The following is a 25,285-nucleotide window of genomic DNA, read 5'->3' as shown; positions in this document are numbered from 1 at the left end:
TGCTAATTTCTTCCCAATACCATGCCCCGCTCACTTTTCTCTGAGGAAGAGATGATCCTTATTTGCAAATTAGGAAAATAATTTTATTTTTTTTAACATGGGGTGGTGTTTGCGTGGGTTCCTAACACACATTCAGACATATTAGGGCCATTTAGACAAGATCCGATTCACCTACCAGCATGTTTTTAGAGTGTGGGAGGAAACTGGAGTACTCGGAGGAAACCCACGCAGGCACAGGGAGAACATGCAAACTCCAGGCAGATGGTGTCACGGGTGGGATTCAAACCAGGAACCCTTTTTGCTGCTAGGGTGAAAGTGCTAACCACTACACCACTGTGCTGCCCAAATATATATCTAGAGATGTAGGTTCTTGTGTCCACCAGCAGAGAGAAGTTGGGTAGATGCCACACTCCCAATTCTGGAGGCATAATAATGGTCTAGCACAGGGGTCTTCAAACTACAGCCCTCCAGTTGTTCAGAAACTACAATTCCCATCATGCCTAGTCATGTCTGTGAATGTCAGAGTTTTACAATGCCTCATGGGATGTGTAGTTCCGCAACAGCTGGAGAGCCATAGTTTGAAGATTCCTGATCACTCCAGCATGTCTTGAAAAAAGGGGGGTTCTCATGTGCCTTGTATAATGCCAAAGAAATATCAATAGGAAAATACAAATGGGTCGTGGCACATCTACATTCAAAATTTGGCACTTAGGATGGTCATGCACTATGCAATCTGATTGGCCAATCTCGATATTTTGGCAAAATAGGTAATAGGAAGACGCACTTGAACAATTAATTCAAATTATAGGAAATCAAAAAGGCTCTTGCACTAAATCTATTTTTTTTTAAGATCTAACTGATTGCAGTGCATGGTCACCTTTTAAAGATCAAGATGGCAAAATATTAATTTATTGGGTTTAGAAACATGTCTCTGTTCTTTGTAATGTATTGAAAGATTTGGGTACAAATAGAAAAAAAACACATTTCAAAGATATATTAGAAGTAATAGGAATTAGATTAGCATCAAAAGGGTTAATTCATTGAGAACACCTACTAATTGCCTAACAAGACACATGCAATGAGATGAAATTAACCAATTGGATTGGGTGTGTGCTATTATCAATGAGAAAACTGCAGTTACCCTAGCACCAGTTGCAGTTTACATATTTATTATCATCTGCGTGCGCCGGTTTGCACGTTCAATCAATGACTTTTCTGGCGCATTCGTCTTAGTAAATCACCCCCACTATGTGTGGCAGAAAACTAACACTGCACATCACCCTGAACACAACATCCCCACCGTGAAACATGGTGGTGGCAGTATCATGTTGTGGGGATGCTTTACTTCAGCAGGGACAGGGAAGCTGGTCAGAGTTGATGGGAAGATGGATGGAGCCAAATACAGGGCAATCTTAAGCCAAGTACACACGAGCGGAATGTCCGACAGAAAAAGTCAGACGGAAGCTTTTCATTGTCTATTCCGATCGTGTGTAGGCCTCATCTGACTTTTTTTTTCGAAAATTCTGACGGACCTAGAAATTGAACATGTTCCTATCGGTAAAACCGATTGTCTGTATGCTGTTCCGACGGACCAAAAAACGAAAAAACATGCTCTGAAGCAAGTACGAGACGGAAGCTATTGGCTACTGGCTATTGAACTTCCTTTTTCTAGTACCGTCATTTTGTTGTACGTCACTGCGTTCTTGACGGTCGGACTTTGGTCGGACTTTGGTTTGACAGTGTGTAGGCAAGACCGCTTGAATGGAATTCCGTCTGAGAAACCTTCGGAGTTTATTCCGATGGCAAAACCGGTCGTGTATAAGAACAAAACCTGTTAGAGTCTGCAAAAGACTTGAGACTGGGGCGGAGGTTTACCTTCCAGCAGGACAACGACACTAAACATACAGCCAGAGCTACAATGGAATGGTTTAGATCAAAGCCCATCCATGTGTTAGAATGGCCCAGTCAAAGTCCAGACCTAAATCCAATTGAGAATCTGTGGCAAGAATTGAAAATTGCTGTTCACAGATGCTCTGTCAATTGCTTAAACTGAGAGAGTTTGAGCTATTTTTCACAGAAGAATGGGCAAAAATTTCACTCTAGATGTGCAAAGCTGGTAGAGACATCCCCAAAAAGACTTGCAGCTGTAATTGCAGCGTAAGGTGGTTCTACGAAATATTGACTGAATAAAAATGCATGCCACACTTTTCACATATTTATTTGTATAAAATTTTGAAAACATTTATAATTTTCATTCCACTTCATAATTATGTGCCACTTTGTGTTGGTCTATCACATAAAATCCCAGTAAAATAAATTTACCTTTTTGGTTGTAACATAAAAAAATGTGGAAAATTTCAAGGGGTATGAACACTTAGCCCTTCCCTTTACCAATTATATACAGAAATATCAGGAATAATCACTAAGCAAGTTTTGCACCATCTAAAATCTCAAAGTTAAAGGGGTTGTAAACCCTCAAGGTTTTTCACTTTTGCATTAAGGTGAAAAACTTTCTGTAGTGCAGCAACCCCCCAGACCCCCCCCCCACCCCCCTTTTACTTACCTGAACCCAATCGTTCCAGTGACAGGGACGAGCACAGCAGCTCCAGCCGCTGTCTCGGGTCCTCATTGGATAGCTTGATAGCAGCGGGAGCCATTGGCTCCCGCTGCTGTCAATCAAATCCAGTGACACGGGAGCCAGGGAGCCGGGCCAAATCCTGCTGTCTGTGTCAATGGATGCAGCAGCAGGACTCGGGAGCACGCCCGCACAAGTGCCGTCATGGAAAGCGGCTCTCCATGGGGGCACTCGAGAAGAAGAGGAGCCAAGAGTGCCGCTGAGGGACCCCAGAAGAGGAGGATCTGGGCCACTCTGTGCAAAACTCTTGCACAAAGCAGGTAAGTATGACATGTTTGCTATTAAAAAAAAAAGAAATGAACCTTTACAATCCCTTTAAGATAAATTTCATATATGTTTGCATGACCATGTGGTTTGGTCAAAGAACAAGGAAAACTCATAAACTTAAAGTGATTGTAAAGGCAGAAGGTTTTTATCTTAATGCATTCTATGCATTAAGATAAACCTTCTGTGTGTAGCAGCCCCCTCAGTCCCACAATACTTACCTAAGCCCCATCTCTATCCAGCGATGTGCACAAGTGCCTCGGCCGTCCGGGACTCTCCCTCCTGATTGGCTGAGACAATCAAAGTCAGTTAACCAATCAGGAGAAAGAGGGGGTGGGGCCAATCTGCGGCTCTATGTCTGAATGGACACACAGAGCTGCGGCACAGCTAGGGTGCCCCCATAGCAAGCTGCTTGCTGTGAGGGCACTCAACAGGAGGGTGGGGCCAGGATCGCCGAAGAGGGACCCGAGAAGAGGAGTATCTAGGCTGCTCTGTGCAAAACCACTACGAAGAGCAGGTAAGTTAAGCATGTTAATATAGCAAACAACACATTATTATCACTTTAAAGCCTCCAGGCAAATGTTTTTTCTCCCAGCATTTAATGGAGACATGTAAATCCTTTACCGATGAGAATAGCTGCTTTAGGTGGGGGGACAAAAGGAAAAGAAAAGGGCACAACACCAGGGCCAGGCCAGAACGGGGGGGGGGGGGGGGTGAAGGGCTATGGGCGCAGTGTTTTAATGTGGATGGGTGCACCCAGGGCCGGCCCAAGACTTTGTGCTGCCTGGGCCCAAGAATGAAATGCTGCCCCCCCCCAAAAAAAATAATCACACCCACCAAAAGGCCCCCACATTCATTATTTTATATAATGACAACTAAAATTAAATTTGTCAGAAAATCTTATTGAAAATGCCATAAATCTATTCCCTATTTTGTAGACACTATTGCTCAAACCAATCAATATACGCTTATTGCGATTTTTTTGTTAACCAAGAATATGAAGTAGAATACATATTGGCCTAAACTGATGAAGACAGTTTTTTGGGGGATATTTATTATAGCAAAAAGTAAAAAATACTGTTTTTTTCTAAATGTTCATTTTTTTCTTGTTTATAGCGCAAAAACAAAAACCGCAGAGTGGGGCAGTGGACGGTGTTTGTAGGGCAGTGGACGGTGTTTGTAGGGCAGTGGACGGTGTCAGTGAGGCAGTGAATGGTGTCAGTAGGGCAGTGGATGGTGTCAGTAAAGCAGTGGACGGTGTCAGTGGGGCAGTGGATGGTGTCAGTGGGGTAGTGGATGGTGTCAATGGAGCAGTGGACGGTGTCAGTAGGGCAGTGGACGGTGTCAGCAGGGCAGTGGATGGTGTCATTAGGGCAGTGGACATTGTCAGTGGGGCAGTGGACGGTGTCAGTGGGGCAGTGGATGGTGTCAGTGGGACAGTGGACAGTGTCAGTAGGGCAGTAGATGATATCAGTAGAGCAGTGGATGATGTCAGCAGAGCAGTGGATGGTGTCAGTAGAGCAGTGGATGGTGTCAGTAGGGCAGTGGATGGTGTCAGTAGAGCAGTGGACGGTGTCAGTGGGCCAGTGGATGGTGTCAGTAGAGCAGTGGATGGTGTCAGTAGGGCAGTAGATGGTGTCAGTAGAGCAGTAGATGGAGTTGGTGGGCCAGTGGACGGTGTCAGTAGGGCAGTGGATGGTGTCAGTAGGGCAGTGGATGGTGTCAGTAGGCCAGTGGACGGTGTCAGTAGGCAGTGAATGGTGTCAGTAGAGCAGTGGATGGTGTCAGTAGGGCAGTGGATGGTGTCAGTAGGGCAGTGGATGGGGTCAGTAGAGCAGTGGATGGTGTCAGCGGGCCAGTGAACGGTGTCAGTAGGGCAGTGGATGGTGTCAGTAGGGCAGTGAATGGTGTCAGTAGGGTAGTGGGTGGTGTCAGTAGGCCAGTGGATGGTGTCAGTAAAGCAGCAAACGGTGTCGGTGGGCCAGTGGATGGTGTCAGTGGGCCTGTGGATGGTGTCAGTAAAGCAGCGGGTGGTGATGGTGTCAGTGGGCCAGTGGATGGTGTCAGTAAAGTAGCAGACGGTGTCAGTGGGCCAGTGGATGGTGTCAGTAAAGCAGCGGATGGTGATGGTGTCAGTGGGCCAGTGGATGGTGTCAGTAGGGCAGAGGACACTGTCAGTGTTTTTTTTTTATTAGCCCTGTTGGGGGGCTTTGGTTTTAGGTCTCTGAATGAACACAGGGGTCCCCCTACTGCCTGTACACTACAAGACCCAGCATGTCCAGGACTCACCCCTCCCCCATGCTGGCTCCTGTGCCCTTCAGTTCACCTGCCCTCATTTATCCATCAGAATGTATGCGCCTCCACTGTGGGGACACTCATATTTTAGTGTTAGGACCCCAGATATCAGGGTGCCGTGACGAGGCTCTGTGGCTTATGCATGCCTTTGCAAATGCGTGCGGACTAAACCCCTGTTTTTAGCGCATACTGTTAGACAGGTTAATTGGTTGTCTGCGAGCTGGTGGTAAGTAGGCTTGGATTTTTTCCTGGGCATTCCCCAGGGTTTGTTGGCATCTGTTTTTAGCCTTCCAATGCCACTTACTGCGAAGCCAGCTATAAATTAGGGTGGTGGCAAGTTTTTTGTGATCACATTGGCGTGTGTATTGGTCCAGCAACGCACCAGTACCTTTGCAGCCATTGTGCTACCTGCCGGGTGTTTGGTGTGCTCCTGTACCTTTAAGCAGGGGTGGGCTCCCCTAGACAGGTTAATTGGTTGTCTGCGAGCTGGTGGTAAGTAGGCTTGGATTTTTTCCTGGGCATTCCCCAGGCTTTGTTGGTATTTCCTGTCACAACCACAAATATAGGATGTTCCAAGTACAGGGGGTGGTCAGAAGTCTCAGTCTCCCTCACAATGGCATCACAATGGCGACTCCACGGCTGTATCCCTTCACGCTGCCCACTTGTCACTGCCAACTGCCGCCCCTCTGTAAATGCCGCCTGGGACCATGGGCCCATTGGGTCCCATGGTAGGGCCAGCCCTGTAAGTAGGCTTGGATTTTTTTTCTGGGCATTCCCCAGGCTTTGTTGGTATTTCCTGTCACAAACCCAAACATAGGATGTTCCCAGTACAGGGGGGTTAGGAGAAGTCTCCGTCTCCCTCAGTGTGTAGAAGACCAACCAGCCCTGTGTCCCGTACTGCAGAATGTTCTAACATTCCTGCTTCCGCCCGTCCCCCATCCACTCTTACCAAGTCACACTTTTTTGGCTCCAGCTAGAGAGCATGTTTATCCCCCAGCTGGCCCCGCCATGACTGAGGACAGGTGGTGGGAGAGACGGTTGTAAGGGAACAGGGAGGTGAAAAGACACAAGCGGCGTCTGACTCGAATGGAGAGGTGAGGGGAGGAGACAGGGGAGGAGACAAGGGAGGAGGGGGTGGGACCAACTCACAGAGGAGCAAAAACAGGGAGGACATGGAGTTCGGAGGCAGTGCGGAGAAGGCAGGTCTGTGCACCAGGAAGGTAGAACGTTCACCGCAGTACTGCTTGTCATTCCACGCAGGACATGACCCACCTCCTCCACTCAGCAGCCCCATCTCAACTGTGTGAAGGGGAGGGAAGTGGTCTGCCTGTCACATACTGGTATCCGAGGTGATGCCCGCCTCCCACACAGAGACGCATTGACATCAGATCTAATGTGAGAGGGAGCCCGCACCGCCCCCCCTGGAGCAGGGGCCGGGTCGCTATGGCGACTCCATGGCTGTATCCCTTCACGCTGCCCACTTGTCACTGCTGGCTGCCGCCCCTCTGTAAATGCCACCTGGGACCATGGGCCCATTGGGTTCCATGGTAGGGCCGGCCCTGGGTGCACCAGTGGTATCAATGGCTCCAGGCACCTAGAGCCTTTGCCACATCTTCTGCAGGAGGCCTCAGGTGGCCAGTGCTGCAGTAACCCAACACTGCTGAAACCAGCATCTCTCTCCACCAACTGCCCGTTGGAACAGTAATGTAAATGTCAGAGCCTAGGGAAGCTTCCCCTAATCTCTGCTTTGTCTTTGGAGCCTGTGAGGAAAGACATCACCTGTCGCTGAGCTGTGTAGTATCTGAGGTCTGTTGTGGGAAGCAATAGTTTGGGGAATAAGAAGATGTGTCCTGGGGAGAAGTTGGAGTAAAGAGCATTTGTACTAGAAGGGCAGGGGGTTTGGGAGGGGATGGAGAGGGTTTGTGCTTGGAGGGGGGATTTGGGAAGGGGGGTAAGAGGAATTTCCCCAGTCATCTTCCAGGACGGCTTGCAGAGAGAGAGAGAGAGATATGCTCCTCCCACCTAGAACAGGAAACACATGATCCAAATCATAAAAGACAGACCACAGGCAGTAACCCCTCAGTATTTCTGTTTTCTCCGGCCAGATAGGAACAAGAAATGTATTATTTTTCTCTGGCCTTCGTGCTAGGTGGCAGGGGCCGCCCGGCTACAGCATCCCAGAACAGGGGCAGTGAACCTGGGGAGGCAGGTAACACAGGCTTTCTCGGGCTACCCTGGAAAGGGAGTCTTGAATTTTTACTCCTGGGGACCCCCTCTCTGCACGGGAGTCTGGTCGGTAGCATGCCTGTAGATTCAGGTACACTGGCAGTGTGGGCTTTTGACTCAGGTGAGTCTTCCGGAGGACAGTGTGGACTTATGGTGTCCTGATGCTTGGTGCTCAGCTCAATAGTGTAGTGGTCTGCGCTTCTACCTTGACAGCAGAGTGGAGGAAGTGGCTTAGCAGCCATGTTGTTGGTAGCAAACACCGACCTGGTGGTCAGGGCTACAAGCTCCATGCACTTTTTCAGGGGAGGCGTCCAATCCACAGCGTCAGACCGGGATCCTCACTGCTTGACCTTTCAGGGCTACAGAGAAGATGGTGGAAGCCATTTTGTCCTGCGCTGGTAACTCCAAGGAGGAGACTAAGGGAAGCAGGTCTGAGGCACCTGCAGACTCTGGCCCTAAGGTAAGAAAGAGGCAAATGGGGGTTCCTCTTTTCTTGCTCCCTGGTGAAGGTAGCACCAGGGGTTTTGAGATGATTCTCTGTATTATCCACAGACTGGCAGGGCTGGTCTGGGGAGTCTGGCTGTGTGTGTATTCCTTTTTGCCCTACTAGTGGTGGGGTTTCATTTGGGTCTCCCTAGGTGGATGGGTGCTGGTCATAGGGTGATCGTCTGCACCTTGTCTCTCTTTCTAAAAGGCTCATTCTGCCTAGTGTCCTCTCCCTCTAGGACAGAGGATGGTAGCAAAAGGGAAACCACCTAAGGGACAGATGCACAGCCTGCAAGTACAGGTTATCCACTGCCTGGATACCAGCTCCAGTGCTGCAATGCTCTTTGAAATGGAGTCCAGATTAAGGGATTCCTAAAGAGCATTGGAAAAATAAATGACAAACTTTTTTCTTGATTTTCACAAAGGCTCCTATTCCATCAGAGAAGCAGCTATCCTCGTGGGAGCTGAGGCTCTAGGGGAGCCCTCCCTTACCCACATTTGGTCAAGCACCATATCCTCTTGCTGGCTGAAATCCTGATGTTTGCTTATTAACATGGATGAATCACAGCCGCTGGCTTCCCCAAAACGTTGGAAGGGAGTACTGCATGGCTGGAGCAGAGGCATCCAGAGTCCCTGATTACCTCCAGATGGGGGGAGGGGTGCACATCTGCAGAGGCACGTGAACTATGTTGGTAAGCTAGAACAGTATGTAGCCTGCTATGCTGCAGGTCCCCTTGAATGGACAGCTATAGGGTGGTTTTGTGAGTATTTCCTGGTGCCATCATCAACAGAAACAAGGGAGGGAGCGCGATCAGGGAAGCAGTAGACGGAGCTCGAACTTCCCAGGAGTATTACAGCAGACTTCATCTGGTTTACAAAGCTACACCATGTACTTTGGTTCCACCATGACACCTGTTTTGATTTTGGTAGATGGCCACATGGTGGTTACACTTAGGAGGATGTCCTCTCTTTGAGTACTGGTTGCTGTGGTTGTTTGTATACCTCCTACAAACACAGGGTGCTTTGTGTTCCTGTCCACCATTAATGTGGTAATTTGGAGGTAGAGGCCCTAACACCTACAATCTGCAGAGCTGGGGCTGGCAATCTCAGAGATCAGCAGAAGCTGCAACCAGTTAACTCCTTCCTACTCCGTGTTTACCATCAATTACACTCAATTAAACCACAGCTAGTGGGGTTTGCTGTTTAATCAAGACTTTTTTGTACTGGGATTTGGGCAATAGCCCACCCCTAGGCTGTACTAGAAACATAAATTATGGACCCTGCAACATTCAATTGACAGGCTCCTGGGCGTAACCTCCATGCAAGGATTGTATGGGCAAGCCGTGTTTAATGATTGCTCGGCAATACCTGCAGGTGTTGGCCTTCTGATTTGCGACTGTTGCACACTTCAGAGCTTATCCAAAAGGTTTCAGAAGCTTTCATTTATCACTAGATTTAGCCATGTTATAAGCTGGTAGGCTTTGTCTGTCTCCCATATTAGTGTGGGCTATATAAAGCAAGTTAAGTGTACAGCAATCTCTGTTAACATACATTGTTTAACCACTTGCTTACTGGGCACCTAACCCCCCCCCCCCCCCCCCTGCCCAGACCAATTTTCAGCTATCGGCGCTGTCACTCTTTGAATGACAATTGCGCGGTCATACAACACTGTACCCAAATGAAATTTTTATAATTTTTTTTCCACAAATATAGCTTTCTTTTGGTGGTATTTGATCACCTCTGGGTTTTTTATTTTTTGTTAAAAAATTTTAAAAATACCGTAAAAAAAAATACAAAACCGTTTTATATTTTGTTAATAAATTTTGAAAACAGGTAATTTTTTTTTCTCCTTCATTGATGTACGCTGATGAGGCTACACTGATGGGCACTGATAAGGCGACACTGATGGGCACTAATAGGCGGCACTGGTGGGAACTGATGAGGTGGCACTGGTGGACACTGATAGGTGGCATTGGTGTGCACTGAGAGGTGGCACTGATTGGTGCCTCTGAAGGGCATTGATAGGTGACACTGATGGGTGGCAGTGATGGGCACTGATGGGTGGCAGTGATGGGCACTGGTAGGTGACGCAGATAGGCAGCACTGCTAGGTGGCACTGATGAGGCACTGATTGGCACCACTGGTGGCCATTGATAGGTGGCACTCGGCATTGATAGGTGGCACTGATTGCTGGCACTTATGTACTGGTGGGCACTGATTTGTGGCACTGTGGGCACTGATTCGTGGCACTAGCAGGCAGTACTGGCGGGCACAGATGAGGTGGCTGTGCCTCTTTCTCTTCAGGACCGATGTCCCTTCAACAGAAGCTGGCGAACGGCTTTTTTTTTCTCCTCGCGCTGTTAGCTTGAGAAGAAAAAAAACGATTACCGATCTTCTGTATACATCACGTGATCAGCTGTCATTGGCTGACAGCTGATCATGTGGTAAGGGGCTGGGATCGACCCCTTACGCCGATCTGTGATCACCAGAGTCTCATTGACTCGGGTAATCACAGCGCGCGCCGCACACGCCTTTAAAGGGGGCGTGGCGAGCGTGCAAAGGGGAGGACTTCTATTGATGGCCTCCCAGCAAAATAGATCCATGTAGCCGTCATTCAGCTATAGCGCAAATCTGAAGGGGTTAAATATGTAGTATAAGGAGACTCACTTTTACTTCTATTCCAAATAAAATATCTGTTTATGTCTAGGAGCTGTAGCTGTACCTATTATGGGGTAAAAGTATCGGCTATGCACTCCAGTTTGTGTGCCTAGACTTCTATCACCTGGAGCTTCCTGGGTTCCACAGATGTATAATAGATTGTTAGCCAGAAACTAGGCTACATCTATGACGTGATTATACAAATGGTTGGTTCTGTGACTGTTCTGTCTCTGGGACAGCTAGCTAAACCTGCTCATCCCAATAACTGTAGATACCATATTTCTTTGATCTCAGTTTTATTAGAACAAGCCAGGTGAAACTACAAAATAACAGAAATAGACCTCAATAAGTATAATATTGCATACAATACAGCATACATTGCATAAACAATGATATACAGTACAAGATGAGATAATATCTTGCCTCAACTACTGCAACTTCCTCCTCATTGGCTTATCTTTAAATAGATTATCCCCTTCAGTCCATCATGAATGCTGCTGCCAGACTCATCCACCTTACAAACCGCTCAGTGTCTGCTACCCCTCTCTGCCAATCCCTCCATTGGCTACCACTCACCCAACGAATTAAATTCAAAATACTAACAATAAGTTACAAAGCCATCCAAAACTCTGCCCCCAGCTACATCACTAACCTAGTCTCAAAATACCAACCTAATCGCCATCTCCGTTCCTCCCAAGACCTCCTGCTTTCTAGCTCCCTCATCACCTCCTCCCATACCCGCCTCCAGGCCTTCTCCCGAGCCTCGCCCATCCTCTGGAATTCCCTAGCCCAATCCGTCAGACTGTCTCCAAATTTATCCACCTTTAGGCGATCCCTGAAAACTTTCCTCTTCAGAGAAGCCTATCCTGCCTCCATCTAACAACTGCACTATTTTCTCCATTAGCTCATCCCCCACAGCTATTACCCTTTTGTATAACTTGACCCTCCCTCCTAGATTGTAAGCTCTAACGAGCAGGGCCCTCTGATTCCTCCTGTATTGAATTGTATTGTACTTGTACTGTCTGCCCTAATGTTGTAAAGCGCTGCTTAAACTGTCGGCGCTATATAAATCCTGTATAATAATAATAATAGAAACTTACTTTTTAGGTTCTCTAAGGGGTGATGGCGATAGAGAAATACATGATTTGCTTCTTGCAATGTGTTGAAAAGAATTGTGGATGGTTGACTTCCTGTCTACCCAGAATTCCCTGCTTGCTGACAACTTCCTATTACACATACAACAATTAACAGAACTGCAGCAATACCAAAAAGGAATGCTAGATGGAGCCTGCACACCATATATGATTGTCTTAAGTAAATTACACATTTGCATGTAAATTTAACAACACAGGTACAAATAACCAATATAAAACATCAGCAAGACATCTGTTGGACAGAACACTCCCCGCCTGACATCAAGTGATGTCACTAACAGAGTCCTCCGTAGAAAGCAACAGAATAAGTTCGGTCACTGGTCTCAAGAATACTTTAGCCTCATTCTGTTGAAAGATCTTGACCTTGACCTTACGGACACGATTATCCTTGCTTGGCAGTACTTTGGTGATCAAACCTAAAGGCCACATATTCCTTAGTTTCTGGCAATCTTTCATGAGCACAACATCACCAGGTAAGATTAGGCTTTTCAGTGTGCCACTTTCTGCTTACTTGTAGAGTAGATATATATTGTTCCTTCCACCGGTTCCAGAAGGTATTGGCAAGGGTTTGTACTTGTCTCCATTGACATTTGTAAAGATCCTTCTCACAAAACTCTCCAGCTGGAGCACCAGCAATACTAGTCTTTTGCGTGAGTAACATGGCAGGTGTGAGAACCACTGGATCCTCAGAGTCACTTGAAATGGAGGTCAAAGGTCTGGCGTTAATGATAGCTGTAACCTCTGCCATAAATGTCACTAAACATTCGTGAGTAAGCCTTACAGTTCCTACTTGTAGATAGATAGAGTGAAGAATTCTGCGGGCTATGCCTATTATCCTCTCCCAAACACCTCCCATGTGAGAAGAGTGAGGTGGGTTGAAGATCCACGTGCAGTTTTGCTTTTCCAGCCTGGGTATGGTGTGTTTGAGAAGTGGTGCAAGTTCTGCTTTCCCCATTACAAACCCTATGTGGCATTGCTCTTTAGTGTCTATGGTTTTCAGGTAAGCTACAGCAGCAATTTCTTTAACAGAAGCATCCAAAAACACACAAAGTCTTTGCATCTGAATGTCAGCAGATGACAGAGGAGCATATGGTCATGGAATTTTAAGGTTGGATAGAGCTGCTAGTGAGTCCTTTCACTCTAGCCATAGGTTCTTCTTGTCGGTGGGGAGAGGGTGGTCTCAATCTAGCGACTCACAGGTTAAGTCTCTAAGTAGTGCCTTACCCTGGATGGTGACAGGTGCTGCAAAGCCTAAGGGATCATACAGGCTGTTTATGGTAGACAGGACACCTCTACGGGTAAAGGTTTTTTCTTCTGTGTTTACTTGGAAAGTAAACGTGTCAGATCTTAAGTCCCAAAGCAAACCAAGACTGCGTTGCATGGGAAATGAGTCTGTGCCTGGATCTAAGTCCTTTAACTCGTTAGAATGATCTTGGACAGGAAAGGCTTCTAAAACTTCTCTACTGTTGGAAGCAATCTTATGGAGTCTTAAGTTGGAACAAGCAAGCATTGCTTGAGTTCTTTTGAGCAGACTGATTGCGGCTTCATTTGTGGGTAGTGATTTCAGGCAATTATCTACATAGAAATCCTTGTCCACAAACTGTCTGACATCTGACCCATACTCTGACTCTCCCACTCTAGCAGAATGTCTGAGGCCATATATAGCAACTGAAGGGGAAGGACTGTTGCCAAATATGTGCACCCTCATGCGATATTCTGTGATGTCTCCAGAGGGGTTGTTGTCCCTGAAACAGAGAAACCTCAGAAAGTTACGGTGTTCTTCATTAACAAGAAAGCAATAGAACATTTGCTGTATGTCTGCCATGAATGTGACTGAATCTTTGCAAAAGCGAAGAAGTACTCCTAATAGTCTGTTGTTAAGATCAGAGCCAGAGAGGAGGACATAATTTAGAGAGACACCCTCATGTTTAGCGCTGGAATCAAACACCACTCTAATCTGTCCTGGCTTCTTAGGGTGATAGACCCCAAATATGGGTAAATTCCAACATTCCTCTGAGTCTTTGAGGTTTGGGGCTATCTCAGCATGACCATTCTGGAATATTTTCTCCATGAAGGAAAAGAAATGTTCTTTCATCTCTGGTTTCCTTTGAAGATTGTGTCTTAGAGAAGTGAGACGTTTATATGCTAGTTCTCTGTTGTTAGGCAAATGTTGTCTTTGTGGTCTAAAAGGAAGAGGTGCAACCCAGCTATTAGTCCCGTCTTTCTCCATACTCCTTTCCATAACTTCTAAGAAGAGCCTATCCTCAATGGACATTGCTACCTGGTTATCTTCCTTTGTTCTCTGGAACACAGTGCTTGCTAAGTCGCTTTGCTCTTCATCATAGGTATTGCTGTCACAGAGGGGACTTAGAAAGGGAAGAGGTACAGGGTTGTTGTGTGGTAGCTCCTTCATGAGGATGTGATTTTGACAGGGTTGGAAAAGAGTAGGACGGCCATTCTCAAGGGTACTAGTGAGCAGGTTATTAACAGATGCCGGTTTGTGTGCACCTCCCAGGCAAACATCACCTATAATGACCCACCCGAGATCCAGTTTTTGGGCATATGGGGCATTTTTAGGACCGTTGATCAGTTTTCTTACTTTGTGGACTTGCAAGATATCCCTTCCTAAGAGTAAGATTATCTGAGCCTGATCATCTAGTTCTGGTATGAGATGTGCTATGTGGTTCAAGTGAGTCTGGTGAGCTGCTGCGTCTGGCGTGGGAATCTCTGATCTGTTGTCTGGCATCTGGTTGCACTCTATTATGGTCGGTAAGGGTAGGCATGTCTTACCATCCATAGATTCAATTTGCAGACCGTCAGCTCTTCTCCCCGCCGTTTCCACTGTACCTGCACAAGTCCTAAGGGAGTAAGGGCTGCTGGGGCCTTTAAGGTTTAGAATGTCAAAAAACATAGATCTAGCTAGTGACTTGTTACTCTGATCATCCAAGATAACGTAGAGCTTGACTGTTTTGTCCCTGTGTCCTTTTGGGTAAACTCTCACAAGACAGAATTTAGAGCAGGACCTGCCACCTGTACTTCCTTTGCAAACTTCAGTACACTGTGAAGTGGTTGCTATGGCGTCTGTGCTAGAGTCTTTGGTCTCCCCGCCTTGCTCCTTGTCCCTAATGAACAGGTGGAAAAGTTCTTGGAGTAGGTCTTGGGTGTAGAGCTGTGTTGTGCTTTGAGCTGTCACATTCTGTACATTTGACACTGACCTTACAATCCTTGGCAAAATGTGTGGATGAAGAGCAGCACTTGTAACAGATGTTGTTCTCTTTGAGGAAAGCTTTGCGACCCTGGATGGTCTTTGTCCTGAAGGCTCTGCATTTCAGAAGAGGATGTGGCATCTTATGTAGAGGGCAAAACTTAGTAGGGTTGCTGTCTTGATCCTCTGGTTGAGACTCTGCAAATCTGTGGGAAGAAATGTTAGTTTTGTGCACTGCTACTGAAGCTCTGAATTGTTTAGGGCCAGAAGAAGTGATATAAGACACTGGAAAAATGAAGCTGGGGTCATCTTTCATTCCTGCTTGTCTGTCTACAAAGTCCACAAACTTACTAAAGGGTGGAAAAGGCACATTGTGTTTTCGTTTGTAGTTACAGCCATGAGTAATCCATCTTTCGTGTAATTCATAAGGAAGTTTTTGTGCTAAGGAGTTAATACCTCTAGCAGAGTCAAGATAAGAAAGGCCAGGTAAGTCTCCTTCTGCTTTAGCAACTTATAACTCCATACACAGGTCAATGAATTCTCTGAGTCTTTGGTAACCTCTGCTAGGTATTTTTGGAAAGTCTTCTATCCTTTTAAACAGTGTACTTTCTATAGTTTCTGGTGAGCCATAACATCTATCCAGTCTGTTCCAGATGTTTGCAAGGCATATCTCAGGGTGGTTTATGTTAATGTCTCTGATCCTTTTGGCATGTTCAGCAGAATCATTGCCAAGCCACTTTACGAGGAGTTCTATCTGTTCCCTGTAGGATAGATCTAAACCTTGAATGACACTCTGGAAAACAGATCGCCATGCCCTGTAGTGTTGGGGGCAATCACTGAATTTGACAAGTCCTTGGGTAACTAACTCTCTCTTGGCCAGGAACTTGGCAAAGTCTACAGAAGCCTGATTGGCATTGGGGTATGCTGCTGGTGTATTGTGGTGTGGTGTAAAGGCATACCTGTTAAAAGTCTCTTCTTTAGGCGCGCTGGGTTCAAACTTACATAAGGTTGGCAGTTCGTACCAGCTCGTTGCATACACTTTTGGAGTGAAGACTGGTGTTTGATGCTTGTATGAAGGCTGGGTACCTTGTGGAGTAGAAGGTTTGATGGAACTGGAAAGTCTGGAACTCTGTCAGATTTTTCTTGCTTGTAGCACTGGGGTCTCAGGTCGTCTTGTTGCTGCTTTATTTGATGTGACTCACTGATGTCATGTTTAATTTCTTGTTGTGGGATGCTGCTTGGGTCACACTGCTGGTAGACATAATCTGACGTGCGTTGTGAAGAATCTTGTTGGTCCTCTTCTAGACCCAGTATGCTGCTGCCTAGTCTTGGCTCATCGTAGACGGCTGCTTCCAAAGCTTCTGCTTCTGCAATGGCGGCGGCAGCGTCTCTTTCTACTGCCAGCTTCTCCATGTTAGCTTCTAAGATAGCTTGCTGCAATCTCAGAGATGCTTCCTGCTGGGCTAGCTCTTCTTCCAGGCGTATTCTTTCCTTCTCTCTCTCTTGTTCCATGCGTACTCTTTCTTGCTCCAAGCGTACTCTTTCCTTCTCTCTCTCTTGTTCCTTTCTCACCTTTTCTGCATCAAGGCGGGCCTTTTCTTTTTTCATCTGCAACTCTTGGTCTGCGAATGCGGCCCTGGCTTTTGCTGCTTCAGCTTTTGAAAGGGCAATAGCTGCTGCATTTGCGACAGACGACTTAGATGAGCTTGCTCGTGAACGTGTTTTGTAAGAAGATGTCCCACTGTGAGACATGGCTGAGGGGAAGAAGCTGTCTTGCTGTATAGAGACCGTTCAGTGTCGATGCTGCTTGACAGAGCGCATCTCTGTGTATCGTGGCTGCTTGCTTCGCCTGCTGCAGGCCTGTATCTTTAAGGCTTCTGACTATATGGATTCTGCGTAGCCCTGGGCTGTACAGACTTCCGAAGTTGGCTTATCTTCCCTTCAGAGGTCAGCTTAAAAATTTCACTGTTCTGTCTCTGAGACAGCTAGCTAAACCCTTTCATCCCAATAACTGTAGATACCATATTTCTTTGATCTCAGTTTTATTAGAACAAGCCAGGTGAAACTACAAATTAACAGAAATAGACCTCAATAAATATATTATTGCATAAACAATGATATACAGTACAAGATGAGATAATAAAAACTTACTTTTTAAGTTCTCTAAGGGGTAATAGCGATAGATAGAGAAATACATAAGTTACAAAGCCATCCACAACTCTGCCCCCAGCTACATCACTAACCTAGTCTCAAAATACCAACCTAATCGCCATCTCCGTTCCTCCCCAGAGCTCCTGCTCTCTAGCTCCCTCATCACCTCCTCCCATATCCGCCTTCAGGACTTCTCGAGAGCCTCGCCCATCCTCTGGAATTCCCTACCCCAATCTGTCAGACTGTCTCCAAATTTATCCACCTTTGGGCAATCCCTCAAAACTTTCCTCTTCAGAGAAGCCTATCCTGCCTCTAACAACTGCACTATTTTCTCCATTAGCTCATCCCCCACAGCTATTACTCTTTTGTATAACTTGACCCTCCCTCCTAGATTGTAAGCTCTAACGAGCAGGGCCCTCTGATTCCTCCTGTATCGAATTGTATTGTACTTGTACTGTCTGCCCTAATGTTGTAAAGCGCTGCGTAAACTGTCGGCACTATATAAATCCTCTATAATAATAATAATAATAATACATGACTTGCTTCTTGCAATATGTTGAAAAGAATGGTGGATGGTTGACTTCCTGTCTACCCAGAATTCCCTGCTTGCTGACAACTTCCTATTACATATACAACAATTAACAGAACTGCAGCAATACCAAAAAGGAACGCTAGATGGAGCCTGCACACCATATATGATTGTCTTAAGTAAATTACACATTTGCATGTAAATTTAACAACACAGGTACAAATAACCAATATAAAACATCAGCAAGACATCTGTTGGACAGAACAGTGGCATTGGCATTAATTGCGTATGTATTGCTGTGTGTGGGGTATTAGACGAGTACACTATGGGGCTGATTTACGAACATGTTGGAGCATTTGCGTGCGCAGGAATAGTTATTGCGACATGGCGCATACTTAAACTAATAGAAACCAGCTGTTGATTTGCGCCTGATGCGCGAAATTGTTGCGCACATGGGCGCAGACACATTCTTAAATACAGAACAGACATTGGGTACTTGCTCATTGTAATGCTGATCATGTTCATGAGCTTTTCCTTATCACATGGAGAATATTGCTTCCAGTTTTATTCCATTCATTCATTTCTTTTTGAAACAACTCAATAGTCATTCTCGAGATCTTCCTCCTATCAACAACTGTGCGGATATTCCCTGGACTTGGATGTGAAATGTCATAATTGTCAAAATGTAATTGTGTACATTTTATGGTGATAATCTATAATCATTGTTGGACCTGAAACTTCCATGAAAACATCTTCTTAATACATGTCTGTGTATTATGCATTCTGGACAATTAATTTCCCCATACACTGTGCAATGTGATTCAATAATGTATAAATCTACTCATCTATCTGAGCAATTCTTTCCCCATACGCTGTGCAATCTGATTGGATAACGTCTAAATCCACTCATTTGTCTGAGCAATTCTTTCCCCATACACTGTGTAATGTGTAACGGGTTAATACCCAAAAAGAGAAAGCAGCTTGTGTCTGGTGGTGTAGCTGATTAGTAACTCCTATTCAGAATGTGTCAGCACAAAACCAGATACAGTTCCGTGCATTTTTTTTTTTTTTTGCACTTAGGCTCCATTCACACTAGCGCGTTTTTTGATGCATTTTGCATTTTGCAGAAATGCATGGGAATTTTTTAACATGAGTTCCTATGGAACATGTTCTCATCGATGCCTTTTTGTACCTCTGCACTTTTGGAAAGGGTCAGGGACTTTTTTTCATGCAAAATGCAGCGTTTTGCATGTAATAGAATTCAATGGACCAGCATCAAAAACACAAGTGCACTGTTTTTGCAGCGTTTCTGATGCGTTTTTGGCGTTTTTTTTTTTTTTTTTTTTTTTTTTAGACTGTATACAGTCTAAAAAAAACTGTAAAAAAAAAAAAAACGCAAAAATGCTGTAAAAACGCTACAAAAACGCTGCTCAAAAACATGGCAAGCATCACAAAAAAAACTCCAAAAACGCTCAAAAGCAACATGCATAGATGTGAATCGAGCCTAAGGCTGGATTCACACCTATGCATTTTTAGTGCTTTTTGCATTTTGCACTACAGAACATGTTCCATAGGAAACAATGTTAAATGGACTGTACTGCAAATCTGCAAAATGCAAAAAGCACTAAAACTGCACAGATGTAATTCAGCCTCAGGGCCAGTTCACACCAGATGCAGTTACATGCAGTTCTGTTTTTTCTGCACCAATACAGTCAGTTCCAGTCAGTTTCTGCACCAGAAACTGACTGCATGGTGTGAACTAGAGCCATTGGAATACATGGAAAACACTGTGCATGCATTTTTAGTGCAGAAAAAAGCGCACAGAACTGCGTCTGGTGTGAACTAGCACTAAAAATGCATGCAGTGTTTTCCATGTATTCCAATGGCTCTTGTTCACACCATGCAGTCAGTTTCTAGTCAGCCTAGTGAACACACATGTGATCCGATTCTGGTCCGAACAGAACAAAGGGTCCTGTGCGTGTTTACACCGAATGCGGTACGATATCAGCCATACTATCTGTATGGCTGATATCGCACCGCACAGACATTGCATGTAATGTGAACGGCAGTGCGCTGTGAATTACATGCGATGTCTGGCATCGCACAAGTGTGAACCGGGCCTTAAGGACCAAGCCTATTTCTATTTACAAGTTAAAATCTGTATTTTTTTGCTTGAAAATTAATTAGAACCCTCAAACATTATATGTATATATTTTTAGCAGAGTACAATGGATATCATTACAATAATTTTTTCACACTGAGGTGCTTTGCAGGCGCTAAAAATAGCACCTGCAAAGCACCCTGAAAGAACGGCTCCATTCACTCCAATATGAAAGCCCCGAGGGCTTTCACACTGGAGACACAGCAGCGGCTGTTTCAGGGTGCTTTGCAAGCACTATTTTTAGTACCTGCAAAATGCCTCAGTGTGATAGGGGTCTTCATGTACAATCTGTGGCATGTAAACTCCCCCTCAATGTAAACCCATGATAACAAAAACAGGGAAACTCTTTGGGATTGATTTACTAAAGGTAACTCCACTTTGCACTACAAGTGCAGTTGGTGGAGATCCGAGGGGGACATGCAAGGAAAATAAAAAACAGCATCTTTGCTTCTACATGATTGGATGTTAAAATCACCAGTGCTTGCCCTCAGATTTTCAGCAACTACACTTGTATTGCAGAGTGGATTTTCCTTTAATAAACCCCAAAATACCTAAACCCCACGCCAATTTCTTTTTAAATTTTGGCACGGGGTTCCCCTTAATATCCATAACAGACCTGAAGGGCCTAGTATGGAATTCAGGGGAACCCCCACGCCAGTTTTTTTTTAAATTTTGGTTCAGGGTTCCTCTGTGGGGATATCCCATGCAGTTTTTAGCAATGAACTTTTATGTGTATTGTCGGACCGGCAATTCATTAATAGCTGCGAGTAGTTTTAAATGACTTTTTTTCCTTTGAAATGTCATTTGGCTGTCAGACTGTTCTAAACACGGGAAACATGCGCCCCTTTACAGGCATACTATAGACACTCCCCAGGTACAAAATTTAAAGGAATATTACACTTTTATTGTTTGACTTTAAGCATTATTAAAATCACTGCTCCCGAAAAAACGGCCGTTTTTAAAACTTTTTTTTGCATTGATCCATGTTCCCTGGGGCAGGACCCAGGTCCCCAAACACTTTTTATGACAATACCATGCATATAGGCCTTTACAATTAGCACTTTTGATTTCTCCCATAGACTTTTAAAGGGTGTTCTGCGGCTTTCGAATTTCCCAAACAATCCCAAATTGTTCGCTGTTCCGCGAACTGGCGAAGAGCCGATGTTCGAGTCGAACATGAGTTCGACTCGAACTCAAAGCTCATCCCCAGTCAAGAAAACAGGAATTGGAAAAGAGCAAGGAAAGCAAAAAACACATGTATGTTAATTTGAGACACTAGAATATGGTTAACAAGAGTTAAAAGGAGTGCGCCCACAAATGGATATCTATTAAGGATTTAAACATTAGTCAACATCTTGAGAACGTTTTTGCAAAATAATGCAGCACAGACAGTTAAATCAAAGTGAACAACCTACAAACGACACACAATGACATCAAATCTATTTCAAGGGAAAATATCACCCACCCAAAAAATACAATAAACCAAAGTAAAAAGAAAAACTTGCTCGAAAACACATTGTGAAGGAATGTGATGTAAATAATAATAATAATCTGAAAATGTCTATTTTCTTATGTGTATACATATTTTTCTACCTTATTCATTATATAAGTATACAGATTTACTCTGTTCCTATATTTTTCTCAAAATGGCGGGTACCCCTACATCCCACACATCAGAAGAACGCGGAACTGAAGATAAAACCAAAGACAGCCAAACCTCGTTATGAAGATTCTCCATCTTCTTTTCTATCTTAACCAATGAGATGTACCTATTAGACTAACATAGCAATGACGTATTTTTGTGTATAAAACATTAGCACCGCCTTGAATAAATTAGAAGTGTAAAAAGTAACGGTGCTGAGCGTGTCTCAGAGTGTTTACTTTTATATGCATGCATATCCACACTTTTCAATTAGAGACAGCAGCAGATAACCTTGGGCTCGATTGGAGCTCTTAATCATTTCCATAACAGATGGTGCCGAAACCCGGGACCTCAGGCTACAGTCGAAGTCATACCGCGATAAGCATTCGAGCGTTAACTGATTGATGAGAGGGGGTTTGCGCAGCCCTAACAGTACCGGTAAGTCTTCTTTATATTCTTACCACTGTACGACTTTCTTATCTTTCGGTTGACCGCTGGATTCTGTCGGTATGCTGAGACTGTCTTAGAGGCAGGTATTTCCTCGCCTGAGGTTGTTTTAACGAACCTGCCAATGGGTTTCTGCTGTCTGTATTTGTTCACTGTCTGCCATTCTTTGGGCTACGAAACTCAGCAGTCTAAAAGTGCTACATGTGTGTTCTCATCTCCAGATGAGCTGTCGGCCTCTGGAGTGAGATGGGTTATTGTGGCAGTCGGTTATAGGACGGGTTACTCATTGGTTTGTCGAATCTTTGAGGGTTATCTCAGCTGCTGGCTTTGCAGTCTGAAAGCGTTACAGATGTCTCACCCCCAGATGAGCTGTTGGCCTCTGGGAGTAACTGTAATGATGGCCTTTAACTGGGTTTAAGGGGAGTTGTCTGCCCCTGGGGTTATCTTAGCCTGCTGAAATTTTGCAGTTCGAAGAGTGGCAGGTGTAATGTCCTGTCGTGAGTGTATTTGTGGTTTACTATTTGCTATACACGAGAGGGGTTGGGGAATGGTTAAGGTCGGAGGGGGGGCTGCCCGGGGGATCTGTTGGGTTACAGGCCGTAGCTCCCCATTACCCCTGATGTGTTTGTTCTTGTTCTGAGATTAACCGTACATTACAGGGTTATAGCAGACAGTAGCAGCTAGGAGCGCAGTCTTATGTGCCCACACCCAAGGAATTTGTTGATAAAGAACACTGAGAAAGAATATTAACCCCTTGGTTGTACGTATTCTCCTCTCAAGCCGTTAGCCGAGAAACAGAGAGAGAAAAGAATGTGATATTGTAAAGAAGGAGAGAAGAAGATGTTGAAATAGTTAACAAAGTTGAAAGAAGTGGCGAAAGTTATGTTGCTAAAGAAACAGGGAGAAAAATCCTGTGTGATAAAGAAAATTGGATAAAGTAAGTTAAGAAAGATGGCGATTGTATTATGTATGTGTATCACAGAGTTGAGGATACAGTATGTGAAATTACCACACTATGTTGGAACTTGAAACAAAAGGAGGGGAGGGACAGCACTGCCCTCCGTCTAACAACCACTCCTTTCTCACCACCCAAGCACAACCCACTGTGACAACTCAGCCCGGCGGCCATCTTAGTGCACCCATGCCTTCACTTTCTACCCAGCCCAGTGCACTTCCTGCCGGCGGCCATCTTGGTACACCCAGTGAGCTTAAACAGCCTGTACCCAGCCCTCCCTGTTTTAAACCAGGATGGTTCATACCACAAATCTGTCTTCCCCAATACAGAAGCATCACATTCCCAGGCCGGATATGTTAATGATGAAAAAGCGTCTGAGTGGGAAGCCCAACAACAGGCAGCAAGGCCACCCACTGATTTAACCCCCAATCCGGCTCCGGACTCACAGTTCCGAGAGGATCTCAAACACATGCTGGCAACCATAAGGAACAGTGCCTCTTGTCAGCCCCCGCCCCAACAACAGTCTCGGTTACCAGAAGGGCACCAGTGATGTATGTCGCTTTTACTCTATCACAAGCAGAGGCCTTAGTGACAAGTCTGCTTAACCCAGAGAAGCAGCCAATTCCCTTCTACCACAGGATAGTGCAGATACAAGAAACTTACTCAGCTGCCCGGACTGACTTGATCAGCCTATGCCGAATCAAAGCAGGATATGTCTTTTGGCCAGTTATGCAGACAGCCTTCAATGATGCCTGCCTGACAAGTGCCACTTCCTACACCTCAGGCGTGGAGTTCTGTGCACAACTCCACGACTGGGCAAAGGAGAAGTTGACGGATCAGACCACCACAATCCAAGATATTACCCAAGATAAAGGGGAGTCTGTGAAGAAGTATCATGCTAAACTCGTACAGGCCTTTGATGATCTGAGTTTCTCCCACTATGAAAAGAGACACACACGTTTCCTGCGTGGGAATGGATGGGGTGCCCCGCTCCAGTCCACTTCCTGATTTGCTTGCCAGATTTGTGGTGTCCTCTACATGTCCCTTGAATCTACTAGGAGCTGATGTGTTGTCTGGACTACAGGCCTCAATCAGGACATGCCTGAAGGGGGGAAGAAGTTACATACTCCCCTATGTTTGGAAGACTCATCTGCTTTGTGTTCTCTGCCTCTCCTGATGACACTTAATGAAGCAAAAACTTCAAGTTCAATACTGCAGGAAGTACTTGACAGAATCCCTGCGTGCCTATGGTCCACAGGACCGGAAGACAACGGTCACTTAAAGGTGCCACCAGTTTCAGTCAAGCTAAAAGAGGGCGCTTCATTGCCCCGGAAACCACAATAACCCCAAGAAGAGAACCCCTAAAGAAGAACCAGGTACCTGCTGTGGATGCCTTTGACTGCAAAATACCTCACAGAGGTGGACCTTACAAACGTTTTCTTCAGTGTCCACCCTCACCCCTCCTGCTGGTACTTTTTCGCATTCATCCACGGAAAGAAATGGCAACATACCTAAATAGTTGTGCCGCAAGGGGCACAGAACTTTCCAAGCCAGTTTGCAAAGGCTATGGCTATCATCCTTGACACATGACAAGAGGAACACCCGGAAGTGATTCTCTTCCAACATGTTGATGACCTTCTCCTTTGTGTAGCTGACTTACCCCCTGTTGAAGTCACCTCAGAAAGCCTGTTGTGCTATCTTGCCAACCAGGGGTGCAAAGTCTCAAAGCCCAAATTGCAGTGGTGCTGTCATTTTCCTTGGACACTGTTTGTCCCATGGGACAAGACACCCCACTGAAGACAGGGTGCAAGTAATCTCTGCTATCCCACTGCCACAAGGTCAGAAATCCCTTCATGCCTTCCTTGGACTAATTTCCTAGTGCAGAGCATGGATTCCAGAAGCCTTCCTACTGATGCTCTGCAATCAGACCCTTCCAGATGTCTCCTGAAGAAATATCTAAGTTTGAGGCCCTCAAGTGTGCCATTTCAGGCGCTAGGGCTCCCAGACTACGACAAAACGCTCAAGCTCTTTGTATCCGAACGTCTGGGACATGCTGCAGGTGTACTCACCCAATCACACGGCATCAGCCTACGCCCCATAGGATATTATTCCTGTCGGCTGGATGTGGTAGCAAGAGGAGGCCTATTGTGTCTGCGAGCTGGCTTTGCTATACAAGCCTTGCTTGACAAAACTTTGAACTTGGTCCTCGGACACTGCCTCGTTCTGCTTACTCCCCATGACTTTGTTGCCATATTCAACCAAGATCCAGCCGAAACACTTGTCCACTACCAGACACTTGAGACTCCTGTGTTCCCTCCTACTGGACAGCATTACTCTATTAAGTTGTCAAACACTGAACCCTACCACCCTTCTTCCACTTCTCGAGGGGGGAAAGGAGGAGTAGAGTCTTGACTTGTCACCCCATGACCACACAGAACACGCGGTCACCACTGAAAACACTGTTCTACAAGCTGAAG

Source organism: Aquarana catesbeiana, linkage group LG04, assembly GCF_042186555.1.
Source record: "Aquarana catesbeiana isolate 2022-GZ linkage group LG04, ASM4218655v1, whole genome shotgun sequence".
NCBI lineage: Eukaryota > Metazoa > Chordata > Amphibia > Anura > Ranidae > Aquarana > Aquarana catesbeiana.
The sequence above is the reverse complement of the archived record's forward strand: the minus strand, read 5'-3'. Positions refer to the sequence as shown.